Source organism: Crocodylus siamensis, chromosome 1, assembly GCF_052110815.1.
Source record: "Crocodylus siamensis isolate JL-2025a chromosome 1, ASM5211081v1, whole genome shotgun sequence".
Classification (NCBI taxonomy): domain Eukaryota; kingdom Metazoa; phylum Chordata; order Crocodylia; family Crocodylidae; genus Crocodylus; species Crocodylus siamensis.
The window spans coordinates 238,569,684-238,593,119 of record NC_143395.1 but is presented as its reverse complement, the minus strand read 5'-3'; the positions used below and the strand labels follow the sequence as shown (position 1 = coordinate 238,593,119).

The 23,436-nt window shown below is 46.9% G+C and overlaps 1 long non-coding RNA gene across 1 annotated transcript; it reads left to right on the top strand.

The window, feature by feature from the left end:
* Positions 1 to 9,584: 9,584 nt before the first annotated feature.
* On the top strand, positions 9,585 to 10,868 carry LOC149874306 (uncharacterized). Its single transcript, XR_016439915.1, has 4 exons — positions 9,585 to 9,725; positions 10,262 to 10,389; positions 10,481 to 10,636; positions 10,809 to 10,868. It is a non-coding gene; the product is annotated as an uncharacterized LOC149874306 (long non-coding RNA).
* The last annotated feature ends 12,568 nt before the right edge of the window (positions 10,869 to 23,436 follow it).

Sequence of the window (23,436 nt, the reverse complement as noted above, 5' to 3'; positions counted from 1 at the left end):
GGGTGCTCAACCAGCTGGGCAACAGCAATCATCGCCTGCTGGAATTCACCATCCAGCGCAAGGTGGCAAAGGTCTGCAGTAAGGCAGCAGCCCTAGATTTCAGGAGGGCAAACTTCAACGAGCTAAGGAGGATAGTTGGGGAAGCGCTGAGGTCCCAGAGGGGAGGGGAGCCAGGTGTCCGGGGAGAGTGGTCACTCCTTAAGGAGACGATCCTCCAAGCCCAAAGGAAGGTAATCCCAATGAGGATCAAAGGGAGCAGGAGGGTACACAAGCCTCCATGGCTCATCAGAAACATCCAGGAATGTCTTCTTGCTAAAAGGGAGGTGTACACCTGTTGGAAAGAAGGGATAACTATACTGCAGTCACTCAGGGATGTAGGGGGGCAGTCAGAAAGGCCAAGGTAGAGATGGAATTAGGGCTAGCTTCCCAGATTAAGGATAATAAGAAGTACTACTTCAAATACATAAGGGGTAAAAAGAAGGTTCCGGGTAATGTGGGGCCCCTGCAGGACGCGTTGGGGAATTTGGTCATCACACCAGACGACAAAGCTAACATGTTTAATGATTTCTTTGCCTCTGTCTTCCTAAGTAGGGACCAGAACAGTCACCTCCCTGCTGGGCCCCTCTCGGGCCCCAGGGGACGCACACCTGGGCCATGGGTTAGTGAGGAACTAGTTAGCGAACTTCTGGAGGGACTGGACATATTCAAGTCAGCCGGTCCAGACGATCTCCATCCTAGACTTCTAAAGGAATTGGCCGAGGTCATTGCAGGACCCCTGGCACAGCTTTACAAGCACTCGTGGTGCTCTGGTGTGGTGCCGGAGGACTGGAAGAGGGTCAACATGGTTCCCATCTTCAAAAAGGGGAAAAAGGAGGACCCGGGAAACTATAGGCCAGTAAGTCTTACCTCGATCCTAGGCAAGCTGTCTGAGAAAATTATTCTGGCACACTTCTGTCAATGTTGATGAACCTACTGACCCCGTTAATTTCGTTTCTAGTTGTCATAGTTATAGTTATTACATTAATTTGTTGTGTGTTCCAATGTATAAGAAAACAACTGTCCAACTTGTCTGTTTTTGTATACACTAAGTTACCAACGTACGTAAAAGTTGAAAACGAGGACGAATACAAAGACAATTGCTAAATCCGAATTGGGTACTCCTGTATTGACAGCAAGGGGGCATGTCAAAGCAAAATTTTAGATATGTGTGCTGCCAATACAGAGAGTTGGTTCTGACACACGCAGACAGACTAAGCTAATGGAAACTTCCATAGCATGATCAGAGCCTGCCCCCTGATCGACCCCTAGGCCTGTCAATCAGCCATGACCTAGTTTTCAGCTTGCACATGCTCTGTCGTACGCAGAACCTGATCTGACGCATGCTCAGTCCTTCTACAGCATGACATAATTTGACCAGAAAATTCCATGAGCAGAGCGATTTGATTGGCCACTAAATTCCTGTAAAAGGCCCGCGAGCCCCCACCTTGGTGTGGGCATTGTTGGTGTGGTGTTGGAGTTGTGGGCATTAGGAGCGTAGATGTTGGTTGGTGTTGTGAGAGAGACCGTGCTCGATCTGTAAACAGAGGCTGCTGTTAGCAGGGACTGAGAGACACAGAGAGATTGGGATTCCGATCCCAGGCCTCTTCCTTATAACTCCGTACAATGATTTAGTATCTCGTATTTGACTCGTTCTTGTATTGATTCCTCTGGCTTCTGACTGATTTTGGCACCGGCTACTGACTACGATTTGGATTATCCCTACTTACCTTGACTAACAGTTTTGTCTTCTTCTACCTGGCACTCGACTTTGGCACCGTTCATTGACCATCCGTTGTCCATTTGGACTGGTGTCAGAACGTTCGTTCCTTCCATCAAGTTACAGTTTTGTTTGTTCGTTTACTCCATTTAATGAGCTGTTGACCAGCCCTGGGACTATTAAATTGGGCAGCCACACCTAGCTCCGGCTAGAAAGCAAGGGCTCACTTGAGAAGCCCCTGGGCCAACAGACCCCTCCGTTGTCTTTTGTTTGCATTTGTTTAACTGTAACTGAAGAAAGCATCACTACCTATGCCTCACACACGTAAGTCAATAAATCATCTTTGTTTTGAAACCATACGAATCCGTGCCACTCAGAACTCCTCACCGCTTATCCCGCCTGTTTCAAATCCAAGCCACCGCCCGGCCCACCGTGACCTTGGGGCCTTCATTTGGTTCTGACAACTTCCACAAGGGGCCTGCAGGGGACTGCATGCTCAAGGGCAACCAACATGGGTTCATCAGTGGCAGGTCCTGTCAGACCAACCTTCTGGCCTTTTACAATCAGATCACCAAATCATTACATGCAGGGGAGCAGTGGACATAGTCTTCCTGGAGTTCCGGAAGGCTTTTGACACTGTCTCTCACCCCATTCTCATTAAGAAACTGGGGGACTGTGGTGTCAACACCCACACAGTTAAATGGGTCACCAACTGGCTGGAGAGCCGCACCCAGAGGGTGGTAGTGGATGGGTCCTTCTCAACCTGGAAGGACGTGGGCAGTGGGGTTCCGCAGGGCTCGGTTCTCGGGCGCGCACTGTTCAACATCTTCCTCAGTGATTTGGATGAGGGGGTAAAAAGCACCCTGTTCAAATTTGCTGATGACACTAAGATGTGGAGGGACATGGGCACACTAGAAGGAAGCAACAGGCTACAATTAGACGTAGACAGGTTACAGGGGTGGGCAGATGAGAATAGGATGGGATTCAACACAGACAAGTGCCAGGTGATGCACCTGGGAAGGAACAACCGGCACCATACCTACAGGCTGGGGAACTCCCCTCTTGTCAGCACAGAGGCGAAAAGGATCTTGGAGTCATCATTGACTCCAAGCTAAACATGGGCCGGCAGTGTGGGGAGGCAGTTAGGAAGGCCAACCGTACCTTGTCATGCATCCACAGATGCATCTCAAGCAGGTCCAAAGAGGTGATCCTCCCCCTCTATGTGGCACTTGTCAGGCCGCAGTTGCAGTACTACGTCCAGTTCTCGGCGCCGCACTTCAAGAGGGATGTGGACAGCATGGAGAGGGTCCAGAATAGGGCTACTCGCATGATCAGGGGACAGCAGGGCAGGCCCTATGAGGAGAGGCTGCGGGACCTGAACCTGTTCAGCCTCCACAAGAGAAGGCTGAGGGGGGATTTAGTGGCCTCTTATAAACTAGTCAGGGGGGATCAGCAGGCATTGGGGGGAGTCCCTGTTCCCCCGAGCACTGCCAGGAGTGACCAGGAATAATGGTCACAATCTGGCAGAGGGTAGATTTAGGCTTGATATCAGGAGGCGCTACTTCACCGTCAGGGTGGCTAGGATCTGGAACCAACTTCCACGAGAAGTGGTGCAGGCTCCTACGCTGGGGGTTTTCAAGAGGAGGTTAGATGAACACCTTGCTGGAGTCATTTGACCCCAGTACTCTTTCCTGCCATGACAGGGGGTCGGACTAGATGACCTACTCAGGTCCCTTTCGACCCTAGAAACTATGAAACTATGATTTGGGGAAGAGATACAAAGGATGCAGTCAAAGGGAAAGCACTGGAATATCAGGGGAGAAAGTTCTTCAACTCAAGGCATGAATATTGGCCTTGAGTTAGGTTTATGGACTTGAGAACAAATACAATTTCTCAATTAGTTAAAAAGCAAAATTTGTTCTCTTTAAAAAGATGGGGGAATGTGTTGTGGACTGAGATCAAGTATAGAATAAAAAGCTTTAGTCCACACACAAACAACCAAACAACTCCCACCTCCCCCCACCCTCCCCACACACACATATTTTCAGAAACCTATACATAATTGCGGTTAATAATGGAAACTGAGTTACAAACTTAATTACAATGTTCACTAACGGAAATAAAATACGGTAAAGTGCAACATTTTTACCATAGGGTTAGTAGAGCTATTCACAGTTGCGTAATTTGCTTTTCCCATGCAAACTATTTCTATGAAACTATTCAAAGAGTAAACAAATATGTACATGGTGTATGTCAATCATTTAATTTGTCATGATTGTAGAATACCTCATCAGTAGAGTGAATACATCAGTAATGAAAACATTATCTGTCATTCAAGCTTAACATCAGAGATAAATATGTGAATGAATGAAGTGAAGACATTTTAAAGACAGGGAACAAGGTAGCATATTGGGAAGAAAAGAGGAAATAGTGGCAAGACACAGTGACAGCATCAGAAACAAAAAGAACCTCATGTTTGCAGACTGTATACTATTTTCAATAATTGATTTATTAAGGAATATTTAATATATATCAATTTCATGTACAGTAGGGGTGCAATACCATGGTGAGTCTTTCTATTTGAAATATAACCAAGTAGTAGAATTGTTCCTTCTGTATCCAGATATAAAGTAAAGAGTCTTCCATGAATCATGATAATAAATCCCTTAAATTGCTGACACAATGTTGCCTCTAGACTTACAGGCAAAACGCTAACATAGCTGGTTAATCTATCCATGAGAGAGTTTTCTAAAATTATCTATTGCTGTACTAGATTAGGAGTCCAATTCACTATTGTTGCAGGAAAAAGAGTATTCCAGTGAAACAAATGTTCTTCCTAGTTGAGTGAACTAGTATTGATGGGCCTTTGCACACGCCACAAAATTGGCCTTTAAAGCAGGTTTAATACCCTTTTGCACCATTTTAATGGTGCTGCTGTTTACACAGTCGGCGACATATTGCACGTTAAATGACTTTGGGACATAGCAAAATAAAACATGTCTGAGGTGTTTCAGTTTGCTACCTTAGTATCTGCTGAGGGAAGCACTGGGCTCCATGCAGCTCAGGGGCTGTACAAGCAGTTGAGCGGCAGCCTGTGCAGGCAGGCTCCACTAAAGGAAAAAAGAAAAAAAAAAAGCAGCAGCGAGCCTGATATTTTTTCCTATTTTTTCTCCCCAGAGCCTGTCTGCCTTCCTGGGCTGCTCTCCATGGCTGCAGGGGGGTGGGGGGACATGCTTCTTTTCGTAGCTGCAGTGCCTCCCAGGACCACTTGGGCTGGGTGCCACCTGGGGGGCACCACTGTGGAGGGAGGCACCAGTTCCCCCCATTTCCCCCACAGCTGAGGGACCGATCAGCCCACTGGCAGCTCACCAACCCCCCACCACTGTTGAGGCAGGTAAGGGTCAGGCCCAACCCTTGCATACACACCACAGGGGTTTACTTTGGTTTAAATTGAAGCAGGATTTTTAAAAACCCACTGCTTCAATTTAGTGAGAAATAAACCAAAGTAAACCCCTGTGGTGTGTACAAGCAGCCAATGATTCTACTAGACAACCACTGGCAAGAACTGAAAGAAACAAACATGCAAATCCTGAATTAAAATGGTAATTGGTCTCCATTTAGTAGAAGCCGTTAGATAATAACATTTTGATTATATTATTTTTTTCATGGGACAGTAAGGTAAGAACACCAGAGAAAGATGCAGTCTTTGTTATGGAATATCTACCAATGCTTGGATCCTTCAGTCCTTTTCCACATGAATAATTCCATTGGGTCAAATCCTTAAATCTTTATTCAGGCAAAATGCTTGTGAATGTCAGTGGAAGTTTTGTCTGCATAATTTCAAGATTTGGCTCAATGGCTGCCAGCATAATTGAGAAGAACAGCACTTTCATGAGTGAAGGTTGTATATTCAGCCTCCAAGCAATCTTTAATCAGGTTCAATGGGGCAAGGAAAAAAGGGATACAGTACAAAATGAAATGATATGGATTATTCTAGATGGCTAAACAGCTATTTAAAAGTTGAGGTTTACATGGTGGCATCTAAGTAGCACTGTCTATAACAACAACAACAACAACAACAACAACAACATCATTAAAAGCCCAATTCAGTTCAGTTACAACTACGGTATCTGCCTTGCTGCATTGCTAATATCTTAGCTTCAGGGATGTAATTAGTTAATAAAAGGAAAATAGTTCAGTCTTGGATTTACTGGTGAAGCTTGCTCACTAATGAAGTATTCCAAGGGCTTATCATCTTATCACTAGTGCAGGGTTCATTAGATAAGCCTTTTTGGGTGTGTCTATACGTGACCCTATAACAACGTAGCAACACACTATGGTGATGTAGCGATCATGTGAGTCTGCATTATATCGGCAGCTACTCTGCTGTAGTGGCATGCTCCCCAGTTTTAGCGTGCTGCTATGGTGAAGCAGCAGCAAAAACGAACTGTGCACATGGCACAATACGGGCCGTGCTTTAGTACTTCCAAAAGAATTTTCAACCGTGAAGTACTAAAGCATGGCACAGTAACAATGTCACCATATGGTGACATGTAGATACACTCTTTACCCACAATTTAAATCTCAAACTGAAAGGCTACTGAATAGTGCAATGAGATTCAAAGGGCCTTATTACATGGTAATTTTGTGTGGCCCCCAGATGTCTTAACACCTGGATTATCTATACATTGACACCTGAAACGAATTTAAAACACTTATTGGGTGTATTTACATGGGACACTTTACTGCACAGTAGACTAATGTAATGTGTGTGGCACTTACTACACATTAATCTAATGTGCTGTTTGCTAATACCAACATGTATAGGTATTAGAAAAATGGTGCATTAACTAATACACAGTAGCACACATGTACAGGCTGAAGTCAGGTGCAAATTGCATCCAGTCATTTGCACCAGCAGGGGCCAACCTTCTGCTTTATGAAGAACCACGACTAGCCGTTTGTGCAGCCACATAGCAGGGGCAGCTTGTTGGCTGTTCCAAGCTGGCCTCCAGACCTCTGCCAGCATCTGCCTGCCCACTGGGCACTGTATCCCACCAGTGCAGGCACATGCCAGGCACTGCAGTCCCACAGACCATAGCTCTGCCTCCTAGGGTCCATGACAGCAGCTGCTTGCCCCATGAGCTCTGTGTTCCATCACTGCAGGCACATGCTGGACCTGCAGCCCTTTAGGTGCTGGCTGTACCCACCCAGGACTCTGCACAGGCAAAGTTTGTCTCTGGGGCACCATGCCCCACCCTAGTGAGCATGCACCATATGCCACCTGCACCTGAAGCCCTCCCCTTACCTCTGAATGCTCCTGGCAGCACGTGCCATGTTGACCTCCCCGATGCTGGAGACAACAGCCTGGGAGCCAAACTTAATGAAGCATGAGAATGTGGACCTCATCACAGTCTGGGATGATTTGGAAGTCCAGAGGCAGTTTGGTCAGGTTACCTGAGCTGTGGCCTGGGTCAATGCACACATATACACAGCCATGGCAGAGTGGGAGTGAAGTCACCAGTGCTCTGGCCACCAGCACTGTATGAAGGTCAAGACCCTGTGGGCCCACTGGGACTGAGTCAGAGACTATAATCATCGGTCCAGGGTGGGACCTAGCTCCATGTCCTTCATGCAGCAGCTGAACAAGATTCTGGCCCTGGTGAAGCCTGCTATGTCTTTTCCAGCATGGATGAACAGCCGGAGCCTGCACCACAGGCCAGTGACTATGAGGGCTCAGCACAGGAGAGACCCTTGGGGCCTCCACTACCCAACCATGGCATCACTTAGCCTCTTGGGTAGCCTAGGTCAGCACCTGGCCTGCCACCTCTAGCAGTAAATGAGGAGAACAGGCTGGGGATGGTTCCAGCAGCAAGGAGGTCCAGCTCCTCCCTGGAGGGAGCCATGGGCCAGGTGGCCAGGGTTTGTGTCTCCATGCCGTGGAACACTGCAGGCAGCTAGACCATCTCACAAAGTCAGAGACCAAGTCTGACCACCAGGAGTGCCTGCAACACCTGTCCAGTAGGCCCTGCACTTGCAGAAGTGCTGGGGGCAAAGGGGTGTCATGGCTACCCATGCCTTTGCCAGCTCACCCACCTGCCACCAAGCATCATGCCTAGAGCCAGGGGCCCTGCATGACAGGGAGGGTTGGGGAGGCCCTCCTTCTCCTCCCCTCCCCTTTCCTCCTCACCCTGGCTGGCCAAGCTCCCCACTGCCCACTGGAGTTCCCCTGCTCAATACACAGGGATGTGGGAGGCAGTTTAGGACCTTATTAGGTAGCCAGCATGCTCATCTGAGCAGCCAGGGGTCTGTCACAAGCAGAGAAACTTTTCAATGGCAGCAGCAATCTTCTCGGCTGCAGTGGTCAAGCACTTGCCACATAGGCAGAGATACCATTCCAGGCAGTGGCACATGTTGCAGTGAAGCATGGGCTTGTCTGGGGCAATGTCAAAGTTCAGGGCTCCATGACAGGTTCTCAGCTGTGCCCAGAGCACCATGGTATTCAGCAGCAGCAAGGCATAGTGGGTCAGGCACCCCTTCAGAGCATTCAAACAGCTCGTTGTGGCATGCTCAGGTGACTCTAACCAGAAGCATCCTTGCAGCACAGGACAGGATTAGCTTAGGGTGCCTCTCATGAAGCCATGAGGTGGGGGTTGTCATCAGCTCCACATTCCAACTGGGTAAGAGCCCCTCACCTGCAGAACCTAGGCATAGTAGGCCCGTCAGCATGGAAACAAACATCCTGGCCTGAAGGTAGGAGAAAGGGGGAAGGGAACTTGTCCTGGAGTTGCTGTGGTAGCCGCCAGCAGGAGCCAGCCCTGGCCCAGCCTGGGTAGGGAATGGGAAAGGCAGGCTGCCTAAAGGAAGCAGAATGTGACCTGCCTGCCTCAACTGTAGAAGGGTGGATGGAAAGCTCAGCTGATATCTACATGTGGAAGAGCCCACCAGCGAACTTAACATGGTCCCTGTACACATCACCCCTGAACTGAGGCACCTCAGTACAGTATATGTTATCTCTGAAATTTTGCAAACTGTCATAAAGAACCTCTCTGTCCTTTCTCTGAAGGTCCAGAAGCAGCATGCAGAGGAGAACTACCTGCTGCTGGCGGAGATGTGGCTGCAAGGACACTACCACTGTCAGTCAGCGCCCTCTGCATGCACTGCCTCTGCCAGTGCTGGACCCAACTGTGCAGCTGAACTAGCTGCTGACTCCAGTGGAGGAGTGGCTCATGGACTCTTAGATCTGGTGATCCCAGAACCTGAAGAGGGAGCACAGGAGAGACTAGGCACACCTTGCCCTAGAGGAAAGGCACATTGTGTTCCTGGAGAGGATGTTGAGGCCCAGAACCGGCAGGGCACCATGGTGGCTCAGGCAGTGGCAGTGATGGAGGAAGACTGCCAGGTCCTCAACACCATCTTGGCCCTGGCATTCACCTTTGTGCTGCTCAATGCCCAGCCCCCATCCCCATCCCCTCCTGGCCACTGGCAGCCACCTGCAGCCCAGTGCCAAGCTCCCAGTGGGGTTGAAAAGAGGTGCAGCACCACCTTCACTGGCCAGGGCCTCCTGCCTCAGATCCTGGGCCTAGTTTCACAGCAGCCTGGCCCTCTGCCTGGGTTGCTGCTCATGCACACACCATGCAGCCCCTGAGCAGGTGCTGCTTACAGCTGGGCCAGCTCCACATCGGGGCTCTGCTGGCCCTAGCCCCATTGAGGAGGAGAACCATGCTGAATAGGCTGATCAGTGCCTCCCAGGCCAGCCCCCAACCTGCTGGGCCTCACCATACTGGCCATACTCCTGTAAGTATGCAGCAGCGGGAAGCAGCAGCGGGAAGGAGAGGAATCAGGCACACGTGTGTCCCGCACGCACGTGTGCCCCATAACTAACTTCTGACCGGAGGCAGCGGCGGTGGCAGCAGCAGCAGCAGCAGAGGAATCGGCAGCGGGGGCAGCAGCAGCTGATCCCCCGAAGGTAAGTGGGGCAGAGGGCCTCGGCACAGCTGAGCCGGATCCGGAGGGGAAGCCCCCCGGGTCCCATATAGCTGAGCCGGTAGGGAGCCGCACTCCCGAGCCGCGCAGCGCGAACAGAGTGCGCCGGCATTTGCGCAGGCATTCGCGCCAGTGGGCGGGCCGGGAGGGCCAGGAGTGGGACTCCTGTACGGGTAGGACGTAGACACCACACAGGTCTACAAACAGCTGCTTAGAATGGTGTCTATGAGGAGTGCTGCTAGGGCCTCTGCCCGGGAGGACAAGGCTAATCAGGGCTGGTCTGAGGCCTCCACCCAGACTGAGCCCATGGGGGAGCTGATGTCCCCCTACCTCCTGGCCTGCGGGGGATCCCCAGCAGGGCCGGGGGGGGCAGAGATTGGGAGCCCCCACACCTGTCCGGCAGGTGCCTGGCTTAGGGCTCTGGAGGCACAGGTGAGGGAGCTCCAGGAGGAGGTTAGCAGGCTGAGGGGGATCAGGGAGGCAGAGGAGGAAATTGACAGTTATTTCCTTTCCCTGCAGGACCAGGCACCCAAGGAAGAAGCAGCCCAGGGAAGGACCTCCACAGCAGAGTGGCAGACGGTCACAGCCAGGACCGGAGCAGCTCGCAGCGAGCAGGTACCAGCTTCTCCAGTCCGACTGGAGAACAGGTACGAGGCCTTGGCGATTCTGCAGGAGATGGAAAGGGAGGAGGAAACCCTTGGGCAGGAAGAAACACCACATTCTTCACACTCCAAACAGATCAAGAGATCCGAGAGGACCCAGAAGAGGAGGAGACGCGTGCTCGTCATAGGCGATTCCATCCTGAGAGGTGCGGAAGGGCCCATTTGTCGCCAGGACCCTTCAGCACGAGAGGTCTACTGCCTGCCTGGAGCTAAGATTCGGGATATGACGGAGGTAATCCAGGCCAGGATCAAGCCCACCGATTACTACCCCATGGTCCTTGTCCATGTGGGTACTAATGATGTGGCCAGGAGAACCCCCGATCACCTGATGGCGGACTACCAGGCTCTGGGCGGCGTGCTGAGGGAATTCGGTGCACAGGTGGTATTCTCTTCCATCCTGCCAGTGAACGGACGTGGCAGACGGCATGAGAACTGCATCCGAGAGACCAACTGGCGGCTTCAGCAGTGGTGTCTCGAGGCAGGCTTTGGCTTCCTGGACAATGACCCACACATTACAACGAGGGACATGCTCAGCTGGGATGGGCTTCACCTGTCCCCCAAAGGTAAGCGTGTGTTTTCTTACAGGTTGACGGATCTCCTCCGGCGGGCTTTAAACTAGGCTCGTCGGGGGGAGGGGAAGATGAGGGCGGGGGAAGCTGTGGACCACCAAACCGGGTGGCACCAACAAGGACAGCCCAGCCTGAAGAAAGAGAGCTTTGGGAACATGAAAGACAGGGGGTGGACAGCAATACGGCACAGGTAAGGAACGAGAAGGTAAGAGACAAAGAGCCCTTTGGGACTTGGAGCGGGGGGGCAGCAAAGGCACCAGTCGCAGGGCTCAAGTGCCTATATACTAATGCTAGGAGCATGGGGAACAAGCAGGATGAACTAGTGCTCCTGGTTGCACTAAACGCCTATGACTTAGTGGGGCTGACGGAAACCTGGTGGGATTCATCCCATGACTGGGCAGTACATATCAAGGACTATAGATTGTACAGAAAGGACAGGGTGGGGAAAAAGGGGGGAGGGGTCGCGCTCTATGTTAAGGAGCAATATACATCAGCCCTCATCAAGACAGAATCAAAGGATGAGGAAGTAGAAGGACTGTGGGTTAGGCTAAATGGGGGGCAAGGAGAAAAGGATTTGGTGGTAGGGGTCTGCTCCAGACCCCCACATCAAGGGGAAGAAATAGATTTGGGGCTCCTGAGGCAACTCTCGGAGACCATAAAAGCTAAAGAGGCGGTGGTCATGGGGGACCTAAACTACCCGGACATCTGTTGGGAGACACAGACAGCAAAGTCCCACCGCTCACGCAGGTTTCTAACCTGTGTACAGGACCTCCACCTGACGCAGGAGGTACATGGTCCCACTAGGGGGAATGCCTTACTGGATCTGGTATTGGCAACGGGGGATGACATAGTAGGGGACCTACAGATCGGTAGCCATCTGGGGGACAGTGATCACCTAAAAATACAATTCAACATAAGGCGTCGAGTGGGTAAGGTAACTTGTAGGGTGAACGTGCTGGACTTTAGGAAAGCTGATTTCAGTGAACTCAGGTGATTAGTGAAGGACGCACTACAGAGTAGTAGTTTTGAAATGATGGGAGCCCAAGAAGGGTGGCTGTGCCTTAAGGAAACTATCCTTCGAGCACAAAGCGAGACGATCCCCATGAGAGGTAAAAGAGGGAAAGGGGCCAGGAGGCTTCCCTGGCTGACCAGAGAAATCCAGGGCAGACTAAGGGCCAAAAGGGGAGCACATAAAAAGTGGAAACAGGGAGAGATCACCAAAGAGGAATATACCTCTTCTGCTCGTGCTTGTAGGGAGGCAGTTAGACAGGCCAAAGCTGCCATGGAGCTGAGGATGGCAACCCAAGTAAAAGACAATAAGAAATTGTTTTTTAGATATATAGCGGAGTAAAAGGAAGGCCCAGGGAGGAATAGGACCTCTGCTAAATGGGCAGAAACAATTGGTGACGGACAGAGGGGACAAGGCTGAACTCCTCAACGAGTTCTTCGCCTCAGTGTTCCTAAGCGAGAGGCATGACAAGTCTCTCACTGGGAGTGTAGGGAGGCAGCAGCAAGGCACCAGACTTCCATGCGTGGACCCTGAGGTGGAGCAGGGTCACTTGGAGGAACTGGATGCCTTTAAGTCGGCAGGCCCGGATGACCTCCATCCGAGGGTACTGAAGGAACTGGCCGACATCATTGCAGAGCCACTGGCGGGAATATTTGAACGCTCATGGCACACGGGTCAAGTCCCGGAGGACTGGAAAAGGGCCAATGTGGTTCCCATTTTCAAGAAGGGGAGGAAGGAGGACCCGGGCAACTATAGGCCAGTTAGTCTCACCTCCATCCTTGGCAAAGTCTTTGAAAAAATTATCAAGGCTCACATTTGTGAGAGCCCGGCAGGGCAAGTTATGCTGAGGGGAAACCAGCACGGGTTCGTGGCAGGCAGATCGTGCCTGACCAATCTAGTCTCTTTTTATGACCAGGTCACAAAACGCCTCGACGCAGGAGGAGGGGTGGATGTCGTATACTTGGACTTCAGGAAGGCCTTTGATACGGTATCCCACCCCATACTGGTGAACAAGTTAAGGGGCTGTGACTTGGATGACTGCACAGTCCGGTGGGTGGAGAATTGGCTGGAGGGTCGCACCCAGAGAGTCGTGGTGGATGGGTCGGTTTCGACCTGGAAGGGTGTGGGCAGTGGGGTCCCGCAGGGCTCGGTCCTTGGACCGATACTCTTTAATGTCTTCATCAGCGACTTGGATGAGGGAGTGAAATGTACTCTGTCCAAGTTTGCAGATGACACTAAGCTATGGGGCGAAGTGGACACGCCGGAGGGCAGGGAGCAGCTGCAAGCAGACCTGGACAGGTTAGACAAGTGGGCAGAAAACAACAGAATGCAGTTCAACAAGGAGAAATGCAAAGTGCTGCATCTAGGGAGGAAAAATGTCCAGCACACCTACAGCCTAGGAAATGACCTGCTGGGTGGCACGGAAGTGGAAAGGGATCTTGGAGTCCTAGTGGACTCCAAGATGAACATGAGTCGGCAGTGTGACGAAACCATCAGAAAAGCCAATGGCACTTTATCATGCATCAGCAGATGCATGACAAATAGGTCCAAGGAGGTGATACTTCCCCTCTATCGGGCGCTGGTCAGACCGCAGCTGGAGTACTGCGTGCAATTCTGGGCGCCGCACTTCACGAAGGATGCGGATAATCTGGAGAGGGTCCAGAGAAGGGCCACTCGTATGGTTAAGGGCCTGCAGGCCAAGCCCTACGAGGAGAGACTAGAGAAACTGGACCTTTTCAGCCTCTGCAAGAGAAGGTTGAGAGGCGACCTGGTGGCTGCCTATAAGTTCATCGGGGGCACAGAAGGGAATTGGTGAGTATTTATTCACCAAGGCCCCCCCGGGGGTTACAAGAAATAATGGCCACAAGCTAGAAGAGAGCAGATTTAGATTGGATATTAGGAGGAACTTCTTCACAGTTCGAGTGGCCAAGGTCTGGAACGGGATCCCAAGGGAGGTGGTGCTCTCCCCTACCCTGGTGGTCTTCAAGCGAAGGCTAGTTGTGTATCTAGCTGGGGTAATGTAGGCCCAGCACTCTTTCCTGCTTATGCAGGGGGTCGGACTCAATGATCTATTGAGGTCCCTTCCGACCCTAGCATCTATGAATCTATGAATCTGTAAGTGTAGACAAAGGCTAGAGTACCAGGCATCTCTCTGTGCCACACGATAGGCACCTCCACCCCACTATTCCCCCCATCAGTTCACAAATCAGACATTGTACATAGTTGCATGGGAAGCAGGTCTTTTATGAAGGTGCACACTGGAGTTAGGGAAGGGTCTGTTGTTGGGAAGGAGGGATAGAATGTGCTGCTGCTGGGGTGGGTGGGAGTCTGTTGTTGTGAGCAGGGAGGAGGTTGTTGTATAGTGGAGGGAAATAAAGTTTGGCTTTTCTTGCAAACTGTCCATAGTGTTTGCTTTCATGAGTAGCACTGTGTACCCAAGCCTGACCCTGGAGCTTCCTGCCAACCACTCTAGGTGTAACAGGGCTCCAAGAATTCAATCTTTAGAATGTGTTAGTTTTCCTTAGGCTCCTGGCAGACATTAAAACAATGATGTGATTCGGATCAGAAAAATGTTATGCCCCATCCCAAAAACTGTGCCTCCTGCCATGACAGATGTGTAAGGCAGAGGTGTGATTTTTAAGATGGGACATTACATTCCTCCAATTTCAACTGTACCACCAATGAGCTGCCCTCAGCTTGATCCTACAGATTAGGCAAGGGAAAGCTCTGTACCAGACTCAGATATTCCCTCAGTCTTCAACAGGTCCCAGATGCATTGTTTCAGGAATGTGTCCTATTGTTGGACTCAGCCTAACAGTCCTGGGGCTTGTTCAGGACCCAGGCTCATCTGGAGTGGATCCAACAATCTATTGATTGTTGGACCCAGCCCCAACAGGCTACAGTGCAGTTTGAGACCTCAGGCTTTTAGAGCTGGGTCTGACTATCAGCTGGTTGTTGGATATGGCCTCAAAATTCCTGGGTCAGTTCAAAATCTAGTCTGACAGTCAGCTGATTGTTGGCCAGGCCCAGGGACAGCTCAGCTGCACATATTGGCTTTAGAAGTCCTGAGGTACTGGGAACTTGGGATTAGGAAGCCTTTCCAGAACACCAGGGTCTCTATGAATCAGGACATCTAAAGAAATGGGTTTAGCCCAGCTTTAGCAACCTGGCATTTTAAAATGCCAAGTCTGCTGCACTCAGGAGTTACAGGAAGCTGCTGGAGTTCACTAATTGCCATACTTCAGCAGACTCAATTCTGTTTTGATGACTTGGAATTCCAGCATGTTGGAACAGCCTCTGTGCTTATGTATAGGTGCTCGTATTGCCTGTCAGTTGAGCTTTAGTTAAAGTACTCCCACTGCCATTTTGAAGTGCAGGACACTGAATACACAAGATGCTGTGGGCACTTTAATTAGAGCCACTCTCAGAGCTATTCTAATTAAAGCCTCCTCCATTCCTGCAGCACATGTAAAGATGTCCCATGATACCAAATTGACCCATAGATCATGAACTTGTAGTGAAGAATCTCATCTACTGAGGTGGAAAGGAAGGGTTGCCTTGAGCCCTTGATATAATACAAGGCAGTTGTGCTATTGCTCAAACATCTCAACGCATTCCTCAAAGTATTGAAATATCTAATAACAGAAATCAAAATGCAAATAAAAAAATTGTGTCATTGCAAAAAATGTCTGTAGGGTTACAACCAGAGCTCTGCATTCTGCACCTAGTTGCATGGTCCGGCTACAAAACCATGGCTCCAGCTTCAGTGAAAACACTTTAGACTAGAATCTGGTAGACTCGCCTACCAGGGAAAATATGAAAGACTGGTATTCCAGTGGACTGATAAGTATTGCATTTCTTTTCTTTCACTGTTGCCATTTAAGTAGTTTGCTCCTTAGGTACAGGGTCTTGCACATTTGAACCATTAAGTTATTTTGTTACAGCGTCTCAGATGTGACTAATCTTTTAGAATACAATAGAACAAATCCTTGACTAGAATATAAAACCATACTGGTACCTTATATAGAAGTTTATTTTAAACTTTTCTTTAAGCTTTTCATTTACTTTTGTTTTAGCACTTAACCTGCCTTTAAACTACCCTGATCTTTCATAAGATCTTTTAGATAAGTTGGGAAAAATCCATCTATACCTAGACCCAGTGACTTTTAATATCAGCTAGAGCTAGATGTTAACAAGTTTTTTTTAACTGCAGCTGAAAACACTTTGGAAAAAAAAAACCTAAAACCTGAACTAAAAACAACAACAAACCTTTTGGCTAGAAAATACCATATTTCTCAATAATATCTGAGGAAAGATGAAAAGGGAGGTCCAACAGTTAAGATTTTTTCCATTTCTCATATTTTGGTGTCTTCCCCATTTGCCCCATATATACACCCTATCATTCTGAGTATGTTTTTAAACACAGTGCTTCATCAACTATTCTGGAATTTAGAGAAACTCATAGTAGGCCTGTACAACGTGGCTAATATTCGCTTTGGATTTGGGTTCGGCTGATTCAGGGGACAGTGATTTGATTTGGTGATTCGAATCCCTGTCCCGAATCAATTCAGGCCAAATCTGATTTGGAGATTCAGCTGCTGCTGAATCTCTGAATCACCCAGGCCAGGCCCATCCCCTGCCTGCTCTCCCAACCTGGCAATGGCTGCCCCACCCACCCCAGGTCCTGGCACTTGGGGAAAAAAAAGCCCCAACTCATTGGGTGCTGCTGGGTGAGGGGTGATCCCACTGCCCCACGCTGGAGAGGGTACTCTGAATGAGCCCCCTGGACCCCTCCTACTCCCCCAGTCCCCCCCATGGCTGCCCTGCCTGCCGCAGCTCCAGCCCTTTAAGAAAAAAGAAACCAAGAAAAAACCCCAGACTCACCCTACCTGCCAGCATAGGGGTAATCCTCGCTGCCCCCCACCACATAGGGGACTCTGCATGAGCCCCCCCCCCGAAGCCCCAAGGCTGCTGCAGGAGCAGTGACTCCCAGGGTTTTTCTTGTTTTGTTTTTTTTTCCTCTAAAGGACTGGAGCTGGGGCAGGCAGGGCAGCCATTGAGGGGCTGGAGGAAGGGGGGTGGTATCATGGGGGCTCATGCAGAGCCCCTCAGCTGCATGGGGCAGTGGAGGGCAGCAGGGTTTGTCCTGCTGCCTAGCAGCACCTGGTGAGTGGGGCCTTTGTTTTTAGAAATACTGGGAGCTGGGCCAGGCGGGGCAGCCATGGGGGGTGGCCGGGGGAGTAGGCAGGGGATGGGACCTTTCAGGGGACCCCCATGGTCCCCTCCTTCCTCCCCCACCCCCTACTTACCAGCATGGAATCTGGCTCCTGTTCCCTGCTGCAGCAGGTGGGGATTGTTCAAATCATCGAAGCTCTCCAAATCTTTTCTGAAGATTTGGAGAGCTACAAATTGATTCAGACCTTTAATTGGTCCCCTGATTTGATTTGGATTTGGAGATTCAGCCGCTGAATCGGGCCAAATCTCCTCCAAATCGAATCACCACCCAAAGCTTCGCACAGCCCTAATAGTCACCAAACAACAGCATCTTAGCTTCTCATATTAAGAACTATGATGCAGGAATTGGTATGAGAGAGAATAACATCTTCTCAGTTCCAAATAACAATTATAGAAAATGTATACCAGAAATTCTTCCATTTTCCCCACACATATATTCCAGAGAGCACCGTAATTGTACACAGAAAACATTAAAACCTAGCATAAAAAGAGTACAATTTATGTCTTCAAACCACAATTATATTGTGCCCTTTTTATTATGTTTGGTCCCATTTCACAACACAGCTATTGAATTCTATTTGATATTGTTACTGTGTTTGGTTTTGCCTTCACAGTGCGGCAGGTTGGGGTTTGATTTCCATTGTATGGCTCATGATGAATATCCATTTTTTATATTGTTATAACACTACAGGAATCAACACAAACACTTTTCACTACACACAACAGAGTGTATGATTTCCTGTCTCCTATTCTTTTGAATCATTTTTTTCTTATCATTTATTTTAACAAGAGGAAGCACAAGTTAAATATTATTTTGCTTAGTGCCAATATATGAGCAGGGGTAGGAAACAACTCAAAACTGCTGGTGACACCCCAGAGAAAACTTTGGAAAACATTTTGTTTGGAAACAATTCTACAAAATGATTGATAGAGTTTCAGAGCCAAACATCAATCAGCCAGAAAGAAACTGCACCCCCTGTTAGGGTCTCATGGGAATGTGCTGTATTCTGCAGGAATCTTTGGGTGAGAAACTGTTTACCTACACTACACCAAGAGTTTACAGTCAGACCATATGATCAGTATACCCCCTGCAATCATTCCCATGAACCCAACTGCCAATAAACAATTTATCAAATGAGTTTCACTGGGTTTTTTTCTCCTCATGCACGGTCCTCAAATCCATTTGAAATCAAAAATTGATTCATTATTTGCCAGATGATTCTCACAAATGCTCCTTGTTATGTAGCTTGGCTACAAGTACTTCATTGGAAGTAGCAAACAAACAATACTGAGTCTGTGCAATATGCCTGGTTCACCTGTTGATCCCTGGCTGGGTGACTAACTCTTTGCATCTGATTTTTTTTATGCAGAAGTTCATAGAGCACAACACTTCACTATTTACTTTTTCTGTGAACATTTCTGTCAGTAACGGTTATGAGTTCTGTCAGAATACTTGTTTAATAACTCCACAAAGGGGAATCAAACAAAATCAGGGAATTCATTTATAAATTCAAACAAGTGTTTGTAGAACACTTTTAGTAGGATTTGCTCAGCTCAAGAGGTTTATGAAAAGAGGAATCCTATTTTAGTACAAAAGTTTTCCACAAGAAAGATAATACATTTTTAAAAAGAGGTGCTTAAGTTCTGGTAGCTATAGAATGATGTGCAAAATGGACGATTTATTGATTTTCTTTAGCTACAGTCAGATATAAATTGCTGAACATTATTATAATCCCACCTTCACACGATGATTTCACAATAATTGTCTGAACAAATGTGATAAAATATCATATATATTCATATTTACATTTTTAAGATCACATAGAAAATCTAAAAATCATGAAATCAGGTTTTTTTCCTGTGACCAAATTTTCACACTGAACTGTTATATATCAAAACCAGTGAAGAAAGTTCTATATGGAAAAAAATGAGTGTACTGTACTTAAAAAAAAAAAAAAAAGGACAGTGACACACACTTTTAACTATCATAGAATTTCTTACTATAAAAGGTTACATTTCATTATGAACTAATCACTTTCCCAATGCACTACTGGGTCAAAATGTACTAATATCAAGCAATCTTATATCAGTCAAAACTAATTTGTATATTTTCTATACAGTATATATTACTATTAAAATGACTAAAGTTGTATTTGATATTTTAAGCCATTCTTGAGGATGATATATTTGAAGTATTATTCCAAAATGAACATTTGCTGTTAAGTTTTAAGTCTCTGAAAAGAAACATTAATAATACACTTGATGTACAACAGAACAAACTGCCTTGAAAATTCCAAATGCTAGATTTTTAACTACATCTTAAATTTAATGCTGCTTTGACATAAGACTATGTCATCTATGTATAAATGTGCGTTTGACTTATGACAAGTCACGTCCCATAGTAGATGATTTATCAAATAAGAGTATCACTAGTTTTAGTATTAAACCCTTAGGGATCCCTAAGGAAATAAATGTACTGCTTATTCTGCAAAGCACTGAACCATAAAAAATATGCTACAATGATATTAAGGATCTAATTTAAACCCAAAGAAGCAAATAAAATGTTGAGTTAAAGCTTAAAATTCACCATTAACTATACCTGTCAACTAAACATTTTCTGAGACACAGATTAGTTGTTATCAAAGTCAGCTACTGAAGACAAAGAATGTCACATGACAACAGCAAAGAATGAAAGTGTTTTTTTCACTCTTCACAAGACATTTTATAAAATGTAATAAAAAATGTGGCATTATTTCAGAAACTCCTTTCCTTGTCCCTCTCTTGTTGTTTGAAAGCCTTTCCCCTGCTTGTATTTCTACTGCAGATTTGTAGCAAATCAAATGCACACTTTCAAAATGAAGGAGAGAAGACAAGCAAAGAAACTGTTTTATAAGTGTAAAATTAAACTGCACTCAACAGCAATCTCTCATAAATAATCAAGTATTTCATGATGATGCAAGCCATATACCACCCTTCTATAGCATGTTATCTCTTAAGATGGCTCTCTTCTGGCTGCTGGATGCAGAAGGGAGTGGGTCATGTTCCCTTTATTATCTCTTTTCTTCTTTTGGAGAGTCTAAAATCAAACCGCCAGATCACCTCCACATTAAACACTTCCTCAATTGAAGTTAACGTCAAAATTCCCACTGACTTCCATCAAGCAAAGACTTCACCTAAACATTACTGCCCAAGATGAAAGAATATGGATTGTTTCTAATTAACTCAGTCAAGTGCAAAGGGAATATTGATCTATGTGAATATAGAACAACCTCAAACACTACTTTTGTGTATTATCATTTTTACTAGTTGTAGTCAGCTGCATTGGACGTGGTTTTATACAAGCCCATTTCTGCTCCCAGAGTTCTTATAGAAGGGGTGGGCAATTATTTTGGGTAGAGGACCACTTATCAAGTTTTGGCAAGCTATCAAGGGCCACATGGGTAGCCCACCCCTTGAAAAGTGCCCCATTCCCTAGTTGCCATATTGTGACTGAAAGTCCCACTCCTTAACACCTGACCTTTGCCACCAGAAGTCCCTCCCCCTGCCCTTAGAAGTACTCCTTGAAGCAAGGGGTTTTGCCATCTCGATATTAAAAAAATACCATATTATATTCTAAAGAGTGAACATGTACAACATTAATTAATTTGATTTAGAAAATATTTTTGTCCTGATTTACATGCGTTTGTGTAGTGTACATAGAGGTGATTGCCCAATAGCTTAAAAGGAAGCCTTACACTTGTATATTGTGATGAGGTGGGGACATGTGAGGGGGTATAGGTTTGTGGAGAGATGTGGGTGTGGGTGGGTATGGAGTTTGTGGGGGTCTATGTATGTGGTGTGGGTGCATGTCTATGGTGGGATGTGTGTGTGTGGCTCACCCTATTAACACACATACACACACACTCCTGCCTCCAAAGTACTGGTGCATGCCCAGTGCTTCCATCATCTGGTGATACAGCCAGGAGCCATGTGGTGTTGGAGAGGCCAGCAGTGGGCAGGGAAACAGAGAAATGGCAGCTAGAGGTGTGGGGAGTATCAGTGTTCTTATTTGAATTTCCTCTCTGGTGGAGGGATCCAGGAACAGCCCCAGGGTCCCAGGCCAGAAGGCTGTGTTAGGCAGAGGCTTCTGGTTGAGGTAGGGTGGGGTGAAGGGGGCAGGGCTGGGCAGACCTTCCTGCTGAGCGACTTAGTTCTGCTGCCAGAGTCCCCTGAGTCCAATTGCCTCTGGGTCCTATCATTTTTGACAGGCAGCTAGGAGCAGATAAATATTAATTTTCTAAATTTTTAGGGACCCCATGGGCTGGATACAATGGCCTGGTAGGCCAGATCTGGCCTATGGGATGCATTTTTCCCACCCCTGCCTTATAGGAACTTGACACATTTTGGGCCAGAACTATGTATTACATGCCAAAAATGGGAAGAATTACGAGACGCTACATATTAAATGCCATATAATGGGATCCATAAAAATCAGCTGTCTAAGAAAGGTGTCTTCAATAAGTATCCAACTAAATAATGCTGAGAGAAGGATATCTTTAATCCTTCCCTTCTCCAGGGACAATAGGCGACAGAGGGGAAACCCCCTCCGCTCAAGTATTAACCCAGAACCTTCTCCTGAAAATAGATGTCTATGCCATACATTCCAAAAAGTGAGCAGGGATCATATACATGTCTTTCAAAACATAGCCTCCCCCTACCATGTTTAAACCCAGGGTGAGACTATTCATCTAAACCTGGGACTCTGCTATTGCAATTTCTCCCTGTGTTTGAAGACATGCAGACCTGAATCTTCTACCAAGCTGAAAGATGTCCTAAATTCCCAGGCTATTGGCAAGTGTAGGGTGGAGCACTCTCAGCCTGCCTCAACTTGATGCCGTTCCCTTTGGCCCAAACTAATTCAGTGGATTAGAAAAACAGAATATTTCTCAACTGATTAAGAGTTTATGCACATGGGATAGAGAAGCCTTTGCTTGTTTATATAATAGGTATGTAGCAACTGTTTCCTGAAAAATTCATTAATGGGGAGCATGAACTAGAGCCCACCATAAGTATGTCTCTTCTGGAAGATTGTGTGGCCTAACCAGTATGCCAGAGAGTTATGGTCCCTCTCCTGGGCCCACAAACTCTAAAATTGTGTTTTGCAGAGTAGAAGATTCTCAAAAGGAGGGATAGCAAGTGCTTTCATACCTAGTAGACTCTCATAGTTACAGTACTTGCATCAAGAGAAATGTATGTGTTTGAATCTCTTCAGGTAAAGGAGTGAGTTATACTTCGGACTGAGTGAGTGCAGATGCCACTGAGCTATTGCATATAAAAGGAGATAGAATGACAACTACCATTTTTTCCTCTGGCTCTTGCATTCTGTGTGTATCCTGGCTTGGTGTGGTCTGAGAATGCCTACCAGACTGAGCTTCTTCTCCTGCTGGGAAGTAACTAACAGGATTAAGGTGTGACCTAGATGCCAGACTGTTCAGTCTCATCCAGCAGTGCAGAAGTTTAACATTCTTTCATCTACCATGAATAGATCTGAGCAAGGTTTTTCAGGACTGCAACTTTCGGCTTAAAAACTAAATTCTGACCAAAACCATTCCTGAAACGAGCCCTTAGTCTCTCTGAGCTAATGTTCCCTCAGGAAATAACACTATTCATGCTCCTAACAGGTATCATGAGGAAAAATATATTAAGTATTAAAATTAAGCATTTAAAAGGTAAATATTCCCTTAGATAATAACAGCACAAAAATCCTTTGATTGATGGAGGAAGACCTTTGAACCTGGAGTTCCACTGAAGAAAGTGGGGTCCTTCAGTACATAGAAGCTTTTCAGCATAGAACGCATATTAGATCAATACCTTATAAATTTATTTTCTGGTCAGGAGGCTCTTTAATTCATAAAGAGCCAACCACGTTTCCCCTCTTGACTTAGAATATGTATATATAGTTACATTTTAAACTTTATTTTTTAGAATAAAACCAAGTATGAAATCATCCTAGCAGTCACCAAAAAAAGATTATAACATTGAAATGAATAAATACCTGATTAAAGTGCAACATGTGAGATTTCTTTCAGTTTTTACCTCCCTCTTCTTTTGTTTCATCAGATCACATTGCAGGTTGATCTGAAAAGTCAAAGTGAGATACTTTTTTTTCACAAAATGTGAATGAGATTCCAAATGTAATACTTTGCTTAAATAAATGAAAATTTTACCAATCGTTTCATC